The following is a 12,903-nucleotide window of genomic DNA, read 5'->3' as shown; positions in this document are numbered from 1 at the left end:
AAAGTACACTTTCAGATCTTGTGGCAGAGAGGTGTAATGTCCTGAACTGGTGTTACACACTGATAGGTTTTGCCCTTTTAACCTTGGACCATTTAACTGCTCCTTTTGAATATTGATCCATCTGTAGTCCTCTGAGGGTGTTTTAATTACATTGCCATTCTGATAAACACTGCTCCAATTTAAAAAGTACCTGAATTTAGAAGATATTTTTATGCTAGAAGAACTTTCAGAAACAGCGGAAAGTCTAAGTTGTAAATTACAGAACAACAATGCAACTGCTTTCAAAATTACCAGTCATGTTATTTATCATAATTTGATTTTCTTTCTCTGATAAAGACACACATTTTGCGAGTGCATCATAGTAGTCTGGGTTATCATGTCATAACATTATAACATTATAGTATGAGTGTTTCATTGGGCTCTAATGCACTTATAATAGCCCTACATACGGCATACATACTATTATCATAGTGCTGAATATATCTGTATGTACGTGTTATTACACAACATAATCCCCACTGTTGAATTCATTCTTGCAATGTTTTGAATTAACGCACAGGGCAGTGTGTGGTGAATGTGTCCTGTTGGAGTGTGTGTTAATTTAACACTACACATGTTCATTCAGCACAGGATATTTCACTGTGTATCCTACATGTGCTTGAATGGATTATTGACTTAAGGATTAATTAAGGTTTGTGTTATTGTGGAAATGGATTTGTAGAATGAAATGAGAAGTGTGTTGTCCCCACACATCCTGAATTTATTTGTTCGGGGTTATTTTAACAGTGTTTATTTATATCCAAATGAGCATATATGACCACTGTAAGAATTAATTAAACACTCCAAAATTTATTTAGCTTTGTGCCATGAGCTATGGGTGGACTGGCCATCAGGAAGTTCGGGAATTATTCCGGTGGGCCATTCCATGACGCTCCCACTCAGAGGGTCTACGTGTAAGTCTGAGTTCTATCTTCTATGTTCAGATTATTAATTTGCTGTGGTTTTGGATGCATGTAACTGATAGATCAACAGGTCATACTAATGCAGAGTGTTGAATGCAGCAATACCTCAAAACAAGGAACCAACAAGGAATCACTTCAAAATTCTGACAACATGCGGATTTTTATTTAATAATGGGAGTTAAAGGTGAGGTTATCTAAGCTTCCAGCTATGTTTACAGTTTAAACTACTTATTAGCACTGTTAATAACACTAATATTTGATAGTGTATATGCCGTTAGATAAGATTATGTTGTATATATAATTGAGTACCGTTGGCTAAGTTTGGTCAGTATGCAAGGGTGGACACAGGCTGTCTGAGAGGCAGAGTTGATTAACTCATGTTTTTTTTTTTTCAACTATAGAGGCACCATAGAGCACATGTCTTCTTGCAAGTAGGAGGATGAAGAGGGCACTTTATCTCATTTCCTTACATATAGGAAAGCTTATAGGGCACTGCATCTCATTTTCTTCACTGAAAGGGCATCCATTAGGGCACTTCATCCTGTTTTCTCACACTTGGGGACACCCTAGAGCACATTTCATCACATTTTTTTCCATTTGAGGGGCAGCCTTTAGGGCAACTCATTAGGTTTACTCCACTGTAAGGGTACCCTAGAGGGACTTTATCGACTTTTATCTACCGTAGGGGCACCCTAGAGGGCAATTTCGCAGCTTTTTTTTTTTTTTTGGACAAAATATCAGTAGTATATTTACTATATCACGTATAGTATATCATATATATTTACAATACATGTAGCAAGAATGCCAGGTATTTACCCTGTATGTTAAGTAAATTTTCTTGCTAGAAAACAGAATTCATTCATTCACACACACTCATCCACAACTAGAACAATTTAGCCTAGTCAGTGTCTGGAAACTGGAGCACCTGGAGGCAACCTGCATGGGCACAGGGAGAAGCTTAACAGGCAGTGACCCAAGCTCAGGATTGTACTGGGTGCCATGGAGCTGCGAGGCGGCAACACTCCCTGCAGTGCCACCTAACAAACAGTAAATCTCTTCAATTGATAAAATAAAGGAAAGTGTGTGTGTGTGTGTGTGTGTGTGTGTGTGTGTGTGTGTATATACGTGAGTGTGGGGGGTGAACTTCTATACTCTTCTATTCTTCTACAGACCTTACAGAACACAGGAGTACATTTGAATAAATTTGGATATTATTTGTGTACCTTACCATATTTATTATTTTGTCCTAGAGCTGCAATCCAGTGTAAGTACTATAAATGCAACATCAGTATAGTTAGTCGCAGTGTTTCCTTAGGACTACATTCATATGAAATCAAACAAAACCCACTAACATTGTCTTTTCTAGTTCATAAAAAAATTCTCATGACATCAGATTGAAAATAGTATAAATGTACCAATCTGAAAAATCTTCCATTTCCATATTTTGATCATATAAATACTCAGAAAAATGTGCTTGAGGGACAGCAGCCAACTTTCTGGACTCAGGTGTGATCACTAATGAATATTAATTAACATCAGGTCTGTGTTTACGAATATTCATGATTAGTAGGTAGTTTCAGCAAAAAATGCCTGTGAGTCATAGCGGAAAGGCATCATTTGAAATACATAGGCATAACAGGCAGCAGCTAGTGTTTGTGTCTCACTAGTCTCCAGGGTTCAATTTTGAGCTTCATTTACTGTCTATGTGGAGTATTGCATGTTCTCCCCATGGCTGTGTAGGTATCTTCAGGTTTATTCCATGTCCCAAAAACAGGCAAGCAGCTGGTTTGGCTACTCCAGGTATGAAAGAGTGTGTGTAAAAAAAAAAGAGAGTGTGTAAAAGACTGGCATCCCATCCAAGGTGTGTTCCTGCCTTGAATCCAGCATTCCCATAGGCTTCGGATCCACTCAGACCCTCGCCAGTTTAAAATGGTTACTGAAGATGAATGAATGAATATGGACATGATTTTCACAGTAAAAAATCACTAAAGATGTGTTTTATAGGCCCTCAGGAATAACAAAATTGGCTGAAAACACAAGCGCCTTTGACTGAATTCACATCTTGTTGCCTTCTGTTACATCAGACCTGCCTCTCTCCCAATATAACCAAGTTTGAAATACAAAAACACAGAGAAACATACAAACACGACCAGTTAGTCACTAGACAGCTATCATGAGTTCTCTAGCTCAACAACTGAGTAACAATGCAATCTTCACAACGAGGATAAATCGGCTGGTTATTATTCACTAGCTTCCAACAAATTAGAGAACAAATAAATGCACAACAGGAAAAGACAGCTGTATTAGACTTGAATGCCTTTTTTTCATATTACAGGGTAATATACTGTACTTCAGACTTCTCTGTCTCCTGATTGGCTGCCAAATCTTGTCTGTCACTGAGTAGTCAGACTTCTTTTGTGCCTAAAATTGGGGCATGGTGATGTTTGACATGGCTGAGCTGGTATATACAGTATGGTTAAATTTCCCATCAGTTCTGACCTGAAACAACACTGACTGTAACATACTATTAAAGGACATCAGGACAACTCAGAAACATCATATTATAGAGTATTTTTGTCCGAGGTGGCACAGTGGGTAGCTTCACCACCTCACAGCTCCAGGATCCCTGGTTTGATTCTAAGCTCTGGTTACTGTCACATGTTCTCCATATGTTTGTGTGGATTTCTTGGGTTCTCTCCCACCTCCCATGAACATGCTGGTAGGAGGATTGGTGACTCTACATTACAGTAAGATGTGAGTGAGTGTGTGTATGGTGACCTGCAATGGACAGGCGTCCCATCCAGGGTGTGTTCCCACCTTGTGCGCAGTGTTCCCGGGATAGGCTCTGGATCCTCCATGACCCTCACCAGGATAACGTGCTTACTGAGGTTGAATGAATGGATTTTTTTTTTGTCTTTTTGGTCATTTTCAACAAAACAATCCTAAGTACTGTAGCGTCAATTTAATGTGTCATCTTATCAGAGAAGAAGTGAGGCTCACGTGCGAATGGCGTGAATGTCCTGAATTCATTCAAATATCTATGAACGCCTCATTCTGACAGTGCACTTGGAGCCATTGTTTTATGGTTTTGTTATGGATGCACTTGTGGTTGCGCATTGAGAGGCGTGTTGGCTAGCGCCATGTGCGGAATCCCAGCTCGTGCAGTCCGGTAGCAGAGGGGGGGGGACACTATTTATATCTCAAACACACCACGAGCTCTCTCTCTCTCTCTCTCTCTCTCTCTCTCTCTGTTTCTTAAAATAGCCAGGAGAGTCGTGATCAGCTCGCCCTTGAAAGCCTTGCTTTGAGAGGAGAAAAAAAAAAAGAATTTGGGATTATGGAATATGGTCTGATCCGGACAGCCCCACCACCCACCCTCCATACACACACACACACACACGCACACACACTCATACACATACGCACATACACACTCATACACATCCGCACACACATACACGCATACACACACGCACACACATACGCATACACGCATACACATACGCGCACACGCGCGCGCACGCGCACGCGCACACCCGCCCCGCCCCCTCGCTCCCTCCGCGCGTGCTGAATTAACGCGCTGCTATTTTTAGAAGTGCCCGCGTTTCCAGGGGAAACCTAATGACGCAATGACGTCAATGCGGGTCAACAGCTGACTGGAGGAATGGAGCGCTCCCTGTTCCATTATTATTATTATTACTACTATTATTATTATTATTATTTTGTTTCTTCAGTAGTTTTCTAAAAAACCAAGACAAGGCGACTAAATGAAAGAAGGCGCGGAGAGAGATGTGAGAAAACGCGACAAATGCGAGGATCTTGTTTTGAAGCCGCGCGCCGTCACGGCGACGCCCCGCCATCAGAGCCGCGTGCGTGCGTCAGTAACGGCTGTAGTAGCTGAAGCACGTCCAGGAGGGAATGTGCTTTCCTTTTTCTCTCGGAAAGCTGCGTGCACCACACCAGCACACCAACAGGGAGTAATGGGGTGTGAACGGGAGCTTTTCTCCCTCTCTCTCTCTCCCCCTCTCTCTCTCTCTCTCTTCTTTCTGCCCCCCTTTCGACCTGTTCATTTACGTGACGCCCGGTGATGAGCTCTGATGATATGCGGAGATGCGGCTCGCGCCATCGAGATTTATTCACGTTTGAGGTCTCGGAAGAACGGCTCGTGCTTTTCTACCGAGAAACACTCAGGCAATCGTCTTCACAATGTCAAAGGTAAAAACACACACACACACACACACACATACACACACACACACACACCTGAATCCTGACCTCACATTATTATTATTATTATTATTATTATTATTATTATTATTATTGCAAAACATGGTAAAGTTGGGCTGCAGTGTGTAGTTATTTAAACAGAAGAAAAGCTGGTTTGATCAGCATCAGTGTTAATTGTGCATTTTACTTCATGAGACTGTTAAGCAGTAAATCAGCAGTGTAATGGACTATGTGTAATAAAATGCCAGTGGAGTGTTGGAAAGTGGACTGTGCACGTGATGGGCATTATGAGTGACCAGCTCAGTGACTGAAAGGTGAAATGGGCCATGGTTTGGTTTAACTTAATATGTGAGCCATTTTAAGATTGAAGCATTAATATCAAATTCATCGACTTTGAAATCATCTGAGATGAATATGATGCTTGATTTTTTTTTTTCTTCTTCTTCTTTTTTTTCTCAGCAGTGCGTCCTGAAGATATCTGTTGCTGGGCAATGCTATGCTCACTTTCATTAAACCTTGATTCCTTGTTTTTTTTTGTTTTTTTTTTTTGCATCTAAACATGCACAAATGCGCAAATGCGATGCGTGCGCGCACACTTGTATTTCAGGACAAGATTTCATATTCCATGCAACCAGGACCCAGGAGCACAAATGTTGTGAAAATTGTGCACAAATTGACTCACATTTACTGTGTGTGCATCTGTCATAAATCGTCAATATGTAATGTGATGTGTTTCATTCAGTTGTGTTTTTCAAGTATACACGTTTCAGGATATTTTTTCCCTCCACGCTTTGAGGTGTAGGGCGTTACCGAGGCGCGCGTGAGGGTTCAGCACCACGGACAGTTCCCCGCGCCATGCTACACACACACACACACACACACACACACACACACACACTATCATATACCCCAAATTGATCACTAGCACCATTAGCTGTGCTACTTTTTTAGTTGTCTTTATGGATTTACATAAAGTCAAAATAAACACTGAGTAAATTATTGAACCTTAAACAGGCCTAATCACATCTGTGTCTGGGAAAGCTTCCTGAGTGAGTGGTATCCATGCGTTAATTACATCACTATAGGCCTACAGTCTCCTTCAGTGCAGGATCATCTCGTCGCTCTTCATCCAGCTCACCTGTCCGAGTGAAACCTTTCATACTAAAGCCTAATGTCTAATACTGATCCTGTCCATGTTCCTAACATTAATTAATGATGTCTGCTCCAAAAGACATGAACATTTTTAAAAGCAACCAAACCCGAATGTTTCTGCGTTCTGAAAATTCTTTAATTAGAAATGATTCACATTTACACCCATGGATGTGTGATGTAAAATAGAATAAGAAATCATCTGAACTAGAGACACCATTTCAAAAAAAAAAAAAAAGTGTGATTCGCCATCCACCATGAACCACGATTATTTGATCAAAATTACATTCTGATTACATCCAGTCTACATGATCTTATTATTATTTCTATTATCATTCCTCTACACCTCAAAGAGCAAATTCTTTCTATTTAGATAAGTGAGCTCTGAGGAGCAGCTTTTATGTTACATATACACCATCATAAATATTAAAGAACTTTAATATTAAAGAAGTTTTTGTGGAGAAAGAGTACATTATGATTACATTAAAAATCTCCTTGTATATCTTATATTTTATATATTTATTGGCTGAGAATTGTTACAGAAATCTCCTTTACATGCAGAAGGCTGTAAACCTATTTATCTTCATCTTAATTATACACACTCTTAGAAAAAAAAGCGATCCTCAGGAATTAGCTGCCTAAAGAGGTTCTAACTGGGACCTTTTGTATAAAAGAAAGTCTCTGTTGTAGGGTTCAACATAAAACCTTTAAAGGTTCCCACAGACGGAAAGTTCAGAGAAACTTTAATGGTAACGGATAGAATAAATAGGCCTACATCGTCATCTTATTTTCAAGTATCTTCAAGTTATTCATCTGTTATTAGTAATATGAAAGATACTTATTTAATCTCACCATGTTACTTGACAATGAGTCAGTATTATTTGTAATATTTGTAATATCCATTAAAGATACAACAAACAAACACATAAAGTTTAATGTTAGAAATATAGTTGTTCCAAAAAAAAAAAAAATCAAAAGGCTTACTATGATCCAAAAGAACAGAAAGGTGAAATGTAGTCAACAATCGAAGTTATGTTGTGTATTTTCTTTTTTACAAATATTGTTATACAACAGAAAAAGGCACAAAGGAAATCCAGATTTTATTAATATGCATCTTATAAATGCCCACAATCACTGGTAAACCAGTGAGGCATGGCCTGTATTTGCATACTGAAACATGATTGGCTGTTACATTTAATGACACAATAACACTAATCTGTCACATGTTCACTACTAGCTTAGAGTCTTCCACTGAGATGTTTCGCTTCCCCTGTTTCTGAAATAAATGCAAGAAGAAAGTAATGCAGTGACAATTTTCACACCGATCAGTCTCTGTACACAAATTATTTAAGCATTTAATAATAAAACTGAGATGTTATAAAGTGTATGGCGACGTTAAATAAATGCACCAAGGTCAAAAGTAGGATAAAGCTCTCTGAATGTTAGTGGTGAATGGGTTCATTCTTTAAAAGAGCAATGCTTTAATCAAGGAATCAGTCAGTTATTCAGTCTCAATAATGTTATATTCCAACACTGAGGATTTCCTTGGTAGTAAAGCTAGGTAAGTGCACTCTTTAAAAAAAGCAGGTACTTTAAGGGTTCTTTTAGATCTTTAGAAAGTTCTTAGGGTTGTTGGGCTTCTAAAAGGTTTGACGTGAAAGTCTCTCTGATTGGGAAACTCTGAAGGGGTTCTCCCAGAAAGACAACTGAAGAACATTAAAGGGTTTTACATTTAACTTTTCTAAAATAGTCTCAATTAGGAAGCTTGACCAGCACACTTACTGTAGATTAGCTGGTAATTAAAGATAACTACACTTTTGTAATATATTCATTAATCATTAATCATTATTAATCATAATCATTAATCATGTAGTAGATTTTTGATTTGGTTCAACACTTTAAACTAGATTTTTATGAATTTCCTGAAATACTTATTAAGAGATGGACAGATACTTCTGGAAGCAAGCAGGGTGGAAAAGTAGGCTCGCCAGGAAAGTATGACTTATATCACATTCTCAACAATCAATCAGCCACCTCTAAAGGAACGCCCCTGCAGTTGTAGTGAAATACGTGCAAAAGCTCACGTTTTAGGTTCATCAGAGAAAGGTTCAGATGTACGTCTGCTATATGAGACAAACACGCACTCTGTTTTTCTCTCTTTTTATTTAACTGTTTATTATTTATCTGTCTATCTATGATTGGTTGTCTGCATTGTGATGTGAAAACTTATTACACCATTCTGTGGAATAGATGTGCAATGATATTTGGTATTAAATCAAATTCACCACATTCATAATCACATGCATAAATCGTTGTACTGTCAAATAAACAAAAAAACTACACTAAAGAGTGATTTTTAGAAAAGAGTTTTAGAAAATGAAAAGTATAAAGAACGCAGAAAGTCTTAAAAGAATGGATCTTGGATTAAGACTTCTTAGCTTTGTAAAGGGATTCCACTTCACTAAATAAGAAACTCTGTTCTGTGGCTCTATATAAAAACCTTTCAGGTTTCTCACACTAACACTTCAGGATTGGATTTCAACTCTTCTAACAGTATACGGTAGTCCCATCTGTAGTCAGTCCACTTTTTACTACAGAGTCAAATCACAGCCTCTCGTGTGTGTCATTCCATACAGGAATTGATATCCCTATATGGAAGGGTAAAAATCACACCTAATTAGCTACTTTAAACATGTTTTACTGGGGTTCCTAATCAAGTCAGATCTTATAACGCTGAGTTGTATTGGTTCTGTTGAAGAAAGATGCACTCCTGATCTGACGACGTATTATAAATGATACTACGATTAGTCTCATCATTCAGGTTTACAGATCCATTTCTTTAACACATAGATTTCCTTGTTTTTTTTCTTTTCAAAACCTTTTTAAAACCTTACATGTAGCAGTTTTAAATCATATTCATGTTCACATAAGCTGGGCTTGCGTGTTATGTATGTTTTGAGATGCCATTTTGTGTTTTGTGAAATATTAGTGGATATGTACGGATATTTATACAATCAATTTATCCAATTCATCTTCCTTGATCAATTTGAATATCTAACATATTACTTGTTGCTATTGATGGATGCTAATCTGTTATCTTTCATGAAAAAAAAAAACATTTCTGATTTGAAACTTCTGTGTTTCAGGAGTTTTGCTTGAACACAAACATTTTCTCATTAAATTCATAGTTTTATATCCATTAATAAAATTAATACCACAGTACAGACTCTACTACCACCCATTTCAGTTCAAGAGCCCCTCAGATATCTGTGCAAAGCTTCTAAACAAAAAGTGAATTCCCATAATATCATTCGAAGCAAAACTGACCATCACAATGCAAGTGTAGGTAATAACCTTTGTTCATTACTTGTCCATATAGTCAAGCTATATGCATTTCTAAAAAGGTATTTCATTGGATTTTTATATCTCATTTTTCCCAGTTTGGTCATTTACCACTTCCCTCACAATAGCTACCAACCAGGAAGGGTGAGGGCTAGCATGTGCTTCCTCTGAGACCTGTGAAGCCATCCACAGCATATTTTCAAACTGCTGTTCATGCTGCATCAGAGAGGCTGACCACACTTGGAGGAAAGCACTATCTACCCTCTTTCCCATACATGAGATACCCACAGACACACACAATTGGCTAGTGTCACTCTGATTAACAGTGAAGAGAGTAATGCCATTCCTCCCATCATGAGCATGGTTAATTATGTTCTCTTGGACTTGAATAGATGAGGTTTTTTTCATGAGATTATGAGTTCAAATCCTGATGATGACGATGATGATGATGATGATGATGATGATAATGATGCAGACGTTTTCAACTGCCATTTTATTTAACTAACTGTAACTAGTGTGGCTGCACAATATGGTAACAGTAGTACATTGTGATTATATTATTATATATATGCTTTACCTTTATAAAGGTAGAGTTATACTATGTTGTTTTAGATGCAATATATAACGCTACATAACCATAACTTGCATTTTATAATATACCTCGCATTATTATAACATATTGGTGAAATTAAATGGTAAAATAATTAACCTTCATTATTTTGACCAAATGATTTACAATTGTTGAACAATTATAAATTGATGCTCATAAAATGTCATGTTCAGAGTCCATGACTGAAGTTCAAAAGTTATATCATGGGGAAAGTTACACATATTCAGAGATGGGTTAAGCACTAGTCAATTTCCTGGACCTTCCGATCAAGAGCATGCAAATTACCTGCATATAGTTAATGCCACCATGGCTGTGAGATTTTTCTTCAGTAGAAGTGTCAGACAAATCAGTAAGGATTTATTATATAGCTGATTTGCATACGTCAGCCTTCTGCCCACTGTCAGTACAGACAACAACGGACAATACTGCAAAAGCAGATAACAAATGAAATATTGTGCAGTCCTCCTAACTGGTTACTTGTCAGCATATTGATGCATTTGAAAGTCTGTAATGCCAAGAAACACTGAACATGCAGAGGAACAGATGAAGTAACTGTAAGCATGCTTTCTATTTTTCAGAGCTGATGTGGACTTGTGAAAGATCTGTGCTTATCCTCACATCTCTCCTCTGCTTATGCCCTTCACGTATCTTTTTGCGGTCTGGGCTTGCTGTTCTGTAACTGAGTAGCCAGGAAGCCCTTACCCCAAAAAGTATGTGTGGGGGGTCCAAACAGCACACACTCCTCATTTCTCAGACTCAGGACAACATCACAGCAAACTCCTTGTCCATTGTCGTACTGTTTTTAATTACCGTAAATACATACTTTCTCTATTTTGTACTATACATTTGAAGCCAATAACATCATCTCTCATGGTGTTTTCGTGACAAAAAAATGATGTTTTACAATTTACATAAAAAATTTAATTCCAGAAGGTTAAAAATGAAATGTGTGTGTATCCTGCAGTCGAAAACATAAATCAAAATTTGACCATTTTTGTTATTGCGATAATAAAGGAACATCTGTGAAACCTAACACACAAAATGTCTTGTTGCTATAAATCATATTTATAAAGATTCTGAACATTTAAATCTAAATTTATGATAGAGCAGGCCATAAACACTCACACTGAAATTCAGAGACTTTCGTAATCTAAAATTGAACCTCAGCATATTTTCTTTATTCCTCTTGCGACTCCTAACTCCTAAACATATGACATCTAGATAAAATACAGAATAATAAAGAATAAAACACTAAGAGCATACTGTAATAGGAAAATAGTCAATGGCAGGTGGTGTGATGTGGCCCGACAGGAAGCAGAGATATTCTAACTACCTTGAGGTTGATTATTTTCCAGTAACAACATGTCCCAAAAATGTCTTTTTCCTCTTCTATCACAGCAATTTGCCAATGACAATTACAAATTTTTAATTATTAATAAACAACGTCATGCTCTTTAACTGTTTCTTGTTACATTTAATGTTGTGGAACGTCTATGAGACAAGTTAGCTCCTGTTATAACTTACGTTATAGCAGCTAGAAACTGTCGTTCACTCACCAGCCTCTCTTTTTTGGAATTAATAAGACAAAAATACATCTTGTCATGTTTCCGAGAAAGTCCTCTGTCCTAAAGACCATGCCGTGGCAGAAAACGTCCTGTTACAAAGTGCTGACACCTGAAACTCCTTCCATAAATATTAAATAAACATCTCCTAACAGAAAGCTTCACCATATCAATGATTTCTTTCTTAAATGATATGTTTTTTAATGTTAATCTTAGATTGTGTAGCTCACCTACTTTGTAAATAAGATATTATTATAGAAACTATCATGTATTAAATGATTTATAAGCATTTGAATTACTGTCAGAGCTGCTGTTATCGAAAGTCACCTTTCCCTACACCTTCTGACCAATCAGATTCAAGAATTCAATAGCCTGTGGTATAATTTATGTTATACAACAGTTAGTTCTGGTCCACTAATTTGATTGGTTGAGCAGCGTTCCAAGAGTGCCTATAATTCCTATAACCACATTGGGCATTGTATCATTCCGCTCGTCTGTGTTCTCTACATAAAATTCCACTTCCTAGTTCAAAATGGTTACTCCTGTAGTGTTAGCCACATCATCTTTATGTAAATATATGTAGTCTCCTGTAGTTCTGTGTATTTGTTTTATGTAGCACCTTGGTCCTGGAGGAACGATGTTTCGTTTCACTGTGTACTAACTAGCTGTATATGGTTGAAATGACAATAAAAGCCACTTGACACTTGACTTGATCATCAGTGGACATGGCGAACGATACTTTTCAGGAATATAACGTTTGGCTTAAACTGTGAAAGTTTGTCAGATGAACATGAAAGGGAAGAAAGGACGCCAATTTCACCAGAAGCACCTTTAACAGGAATACACAAATCAATGTGAGCTAGCTAGCCAGCTAGCCAACGTGCTATAAATTGAGTGTGGCTTCTTCGGGATCTATTTCCACTAGTGGAGTAAAACTAAACTGAACATTTTGTAATATTGTGTCTAAAATGTCAAATACTTGAAATTAATTTCTGGTTTATAGAACTGTTGTGTAAAAGAAATATCGCACGAGCAAGAGTGCGGTTATACT

At 37.6% G+C, this 12,903-nt stretch overlaps 1 long non-coding RNA gene across 1 annotated transcript; it reads left to right on the top strand.

Annotated features, from left to right (window-relative positions):
* The first annotated feature begins 4,602 nt into the window (after positions 1-4,602).
* On the top strand, positions 4,603-12,560 carry LOC128318499 (uncharacterized). Its single transcript, XR_008301871.1, has 2 exons — positions 4,603-5,177; positions 10,869-12,560. It is a non-coding gene; the product is annotated as an uncharacterized LOC128318499 (long non-coding RNA).
* Positions 12,561-12,903: the final 343 nt, after the last annotated feature.

Source organism: Pangasianodon hypophthalmus, chromosome 6 (assembly GCF_027358585.1).
Source record: "Pangasianodon hypophthalmus isolate fPanHyp1 chromosome 6, fPanHyp1.pri, whole genome shotgun sequence".
NCBI classification, from domain to species: Eukaryota; Metazoa; Chordata; class Actinopteri; order Siluriformes; family Pangasiidae; genus Pangasianodon; species Pangasianodon hypophthalmus.
Note: the sequence above shows the minus strand (reverse complement) of the source record. Positions and strands in the feature narration are given on the sequence as shown.